The sequence below is a fragment of the Geospiza fortis genome, unplaced genomic scaffold, assembly GCF_000277835.1.
Source record: "Geospiza fortis unplaced genomic scaffold, GeoFor_1.0 scaffold164, whole genome shotgun sequence".
NCBI lineage: Eukaryota > Metazoa > Chordata > Aves > Passeriformes > Thraupidae > Geospiza > Geospiza fortis.
The window spans coordinates 318,976-323,829 of record NW_005054426.1 but is presented as its reverse complement, the minus strand read 5'-3'; the positions used below and the strand labels follow the sequence as shown (position 1 = coordinate 323,829).

Sequence of the window (4,854 nt, the reverse complement as noted above, 5' to 3'; positions counted from 1 at the left end):
CTTTCTTTCTTTCTCTTTCTTTCTTTCTTTCTTTCTTTCTTTCTCTTTCTTTCTTTCTTTCTTTCTTTCTTTCTCTTTCTTTCTTTCTTTCTCTTTCTTTCTTTCTTTCTTTCTCTCTTTCTTTCCTTTCTTTCTTTCTTTCTCTTTCTTTCTTTCTTTCTTTCTCTTTCTTTCTTTCTTTCTCTTTCTTTCTTTCTTTTCTTCTTGCAATGCTTGTAAATTTATACCTCTTATGCGTTTCTTTTACGCAACATTTGCATTATGTGATTTTACTTCTTTGTTTGCTCTATTCTATGACTCACACTTCAAGTAAGTGAAGAGTTTGGAGAGCCAGTCATGTGAGGAGCAGCTGAGGTGCTCAGCCCAGAGAAAAGGAGGCTCAGGGGGGACCCTCTGTCTCTGCACAACTCCCTGACAGGAGGGGGCAGCCAGGTGGGAATCTGGCTCTTCCTTTGCTCCCAGGGAACAAGGGACAGGATGAGAAGAAATGGCCTCAAGCTCTACCAGGGGAGGTTCAGGTTGTACACCAGGAAGAATTTCTTCTTGGAGAGGATTGTCCATTTCCTTCTGCTGAACAACTTGAGAAGGGAGAAGAGGAAAGACAGTGGAAGGGACAACACAACAGCCTAAAAAATAATCTTGGGGTTAAGTGGGCAGGTGATGCTGTCAATATAATCTGCACTGCAATCCCACCACACAGCAGGACCACCCTCATCTCTTGTACAGCAGAGTTTTGTTTTGCCTCCTGTCCTTTCTGTGGTCACCTCTTCTTCCCGGAAGCACCCAAGATTCTGCAGAAACAACTAAACAACTCCCTCATAGGGCTCATCAGAGCCCTACACCCAGAAGCCCTCCATGCAGCCTGGGTGGTACTCTGGCTAAAGCACTGGTTTTGCCTAAGACTTGCAGGAAATGTGTTGAAAACAGATGTTGTCACAACACATAATGAAAACAGAGGATTTGGACAGAAGTGCTTCAAGAAGGGATGACCAGATGCCTGATATGGATCACAGTACAGATCCCAGCAGGTAAACTTGCTGCACAAAAGCCAAGACCCCCAGGCAGCCAGCTAGGGTGGAATCTCCTTTTAGCATGCAAGATGGGTTCAGGAGGCAGATATTAAAGATAACACAAATCCCACCTGCTCCTAACATCCCAGACACATCTCGACACCTGTGACCTTGCAGAGTCTTTGAGGAGAGGGCCACTCCCCCACTGCCTGAGCAGCAGGCAGGGTCTCCAGGAATGTCCTGCTGGACTATGCCTTAGTGCTCTGATTGCTGCCCTCGTGTCTGTCTCCCTTCAGAACGATTTCCAGATTGGTGATGGCCACTCTTTACAGCAAAATCCTTTTTCCACTATGATTATCTGAGCCTCCAATCACCAGTTCTTTCTGAAATCTGAAACTGGCACCAGCTTGTTTATTTTGACACTGATGGTCAGGCAAGCAAAGCATCAGGAATAACCACCTCATGCTCCAGGCATGGAACTCTGACCTCCTTCCCTGGACCTCCTGCAGATTTTCCAAATGGCCACAAGCCCATCAGATAACTCTCTCAGGCTCTGTTAACTCATCCATAAAAATAAATGCAGAAATTTGGTCAAGACACTACAGTCCTGTGAGTCTTAATTGATAAATAGAGTCTCAGTTGGTAAATAACCAATTTTCACATGTTGTTTATTTAGCAAGCAATTCCAGGGGAGGAATGAGGGTGGGGTTTTTTGTTTGTTGTTTTGGGGGCTTTTTTAACACAGTTTTACATTATAACGACAGGCAATACTATTGGTAAGGCTGCCCAAAAATTGATTCATGCTTTGCATCCAATTAATGATATGAAGTAACAAAGTCATGGGCTATAAAATCTTTCCTGCCCTCTCCAGTTTGTTACAATGAATGTAAAATCAGTAATACTGAACAGGAGTGGGAAAGAACCCCCACCAGAACTCTACAGCCTAGTGATGCAGCCACACCCCTCACAACAGAAATGTCTAACTTCAATCCCAGACCCTGAATCAAGCACATGGGCTAAAGGTGGCCAAATAGATATCTGAGCATTTAGAAAGAACTCAGCTTCATTTTTCTGATACGAGCAAAGGCTGGCAACCAGTTAGAAGTGCATGCTGAGGTCAGAAAGCAGAGCCTGATCAACTGGCAAGTCTTAGAAGCCTTCACAGAACGGCCATAAAGGACCAGACCTTATCTGGCAAGAAAGAGCAGAGAGGAAACCTTTCATTAGGGTCTAGGAGGAAAAACAGACAAAAGACCAAACAAAAACCCTAGAAAGCTTCTGAGACATTTCTTTTTATATTTTAGTTATGCTTAAATTGTGAAAACAAAGTCTCAAGGTTAGGCTTGGTTTTGTTTCCCTATCCAATAAACAAGCAAGCCCATAGAATAAAATCAATGTTTTTTCCAGTCTGGACAGGATATGAGCACTTCTCCGCAGGACAAGCTATTGTAGGAACCATGTCACTGGCAGTGACTCATCACCCGAGCCTGTCTGAAGAACAGTGGGTCTGCAACTTTGGGAAAAGGTTCTTCCCCAATAGGGTGGTGGGGCACTGAACAGGCTCCCCTGGGAAATCATCACAGCCCCAAGGCTGCCCGAGCTCAAGACGCATTTGGCCAACATGGTGGGATTGTTGGGGTGTCCTGTGCAGGGCTGAGACTTGCTGATCCTTTCAACTTGCTGGGTCCCTTTCAACTCAGGATATTCTATGAACTCCAAAACCTACTGGAGAGGCTTTTTTGGGGAATTCAAGAACTAACACCTGAGGCCTTCAAAGCTCAGTCCCACCAGTGTTACTTTAGCAGGGTATCAATTTTATTCTCATCTTTCAGAGCTCCAGACCTCAACAGCTGAGCATCCAAAGTGTACACAGAAACAATGTGTGTTATTCTTTCATCAGATTCTCATCAGTTCTCCACTTCCACACTAAAAACACAGCAAGGAGTCGTAAAAGAATCATGACAACGCCACATTTGAATAGATAATAGAACAGGAGTATAAATACATCAAGAGAAAAGAAAAGCAATTACAGTGTTCATTAAGTTTTAAACACCCTTCTGTTACTGCCTCCTTTACTTGCTGTAAGTGGTAATATCCACTCACAGAACAGGTGCTTTGCCTCTTCTTTCACCACCACCCTAAAAACAATTCAGATGTAATCAATGAAGTTCCATATCATTTTCCACTTTCTTCAATGAAAAATCAGATTAACTGTGTTCTTAAACCACAATAATTTCTTTCTCTAAAATATGGAAAAATCCTATTTTCATTTGTTTCCACTGCATGTTATTCTGAAGCTCAAAGATCTTAACACATCTCTTACCAATAAAACTCCATCCCAGAAATGTGATTTATTAGAACTGAGGCCCTAGTCTGATAAACTCCAGGTTTTAACAGGAAGCAATGGACACATCAACAGGACAGTTCAGCCTGCTGGCAACCTTAAGGTAACCCTTCACTGCCCTCAGATCACTAAGTCCTTACACCATCCTGGGATAGGCTGACCTTTGGGAGAACTAATCAGCCTGAAAGGAGAACAACTAAAAACTTTAGTGAAAAGGGTGAAATACTTCACAGACTCACAAGAGGCTGCCTACTTTTTCTGTTTAAAAAAAAATTACCTCTCCCAGCTGTTTGTGTTGCCCCCTACCTGGAAGCTAGATTCAACAGTATATGACAAAGCAAACAAAAAAAAAAGTTATCTGAATTATTCCATGACTGATTTGCTTGAAGCAAGTTAAGAAACGCTCCAGTGAACCAGCAGAGCTGCCAAGGAAACAAACAGTGCATGGGTGCAGTGATGTCCCTCACTGATACAACAAATTCAAACATAATTCAGCCTAATTCCTTCTAAATTCGTTTAAATGAAAGGTCTTTTGTATCACTGGAAAAACTGGCAGAATTGCTGACACACAGTTCTATTCTTCAGTCTAAAATCACAGATCTGTGTATCCACACAGGTGGATAAACGTGAGGAGATCCCTGACTTCTGTAAGAGACACAGAAAACACATTTTCTCTGTCACCTCTATTATTTTACGGCTCCCCCAAGCAGAAACCCTGTCATGGACTTTATTACAGTCCAAAATCTGTGGCTGTGAATGGACTGTTTTTTTTAAGAGGGAAGATACAGCCTCCAGCATGTAAAACAAATACAGCATGAAACACATTTAAACATGAGCAGCAGAGGGGCCTTTTCTACATTTGAATAATCCAAAACATTACAGTCTCCTTTTTTACTTCTGCTTTTTCTAGGGGCGTTACTACTACTTCCTGTCTCAAGAAAAAGCCATAAACTTCTCATCTCATTCAGACATCAAAGGATCCAAACCCTGGCAAGCAGTTTTGTGACCAGAGTTTGTTTCTTATTATTTACATTGCTGAAGGACAGATTAATCATTTTAACACACCATAAGATCTCTTTTTTTTTTCTGTACACTGAAGTTATGCTTATGTAGCCTGAGTGCCAGTAGGACGCATCTCTGGAGCACTGTCAGGCTCCTTTCCAAGCTGCTTTGTCTCCCTATCTTCTCTGTCATTTTTAATACACACTTCATGTTATCAATCTAATATATCAATGTATTAACTAACTTCAAACATCTCTTTTTCAGGTAAGCACTCAGAATTAAAAGACACTCTGAAACACCACAAATCAAGACCAATCCTTCAAAGTCTCATTCAGGGCTTTCCAGAAACTCTGAGTCTTCACATAAAGGTGTACTGAGCAGCAAAGGTGGTCTTGCCCCTTATTCTCACCAGGAACTGCTGTGATACAAGGTGTACCCCCCATCCAACAGCCCTATTAGGTGTCGAAAAGTCATTAAAGGTAACACCTTTAGAGAACA

The 4,854-nt window shown here is 42.1% G+C and overlaps 1 protein-coding gene across 1 annotated transcript in view; it reads right to left on the bottom strand.

The window, feature by feature from the left end:
* Positions 1-4,854, bottom strand: part of VWF (von Willebrand factor) — a 124,040-nt gene that overhangs the window by 115,361 nt on the left and 3,825 nt on the right. The gene's annotated exons all lie outside the window — the stretch shown is intronic.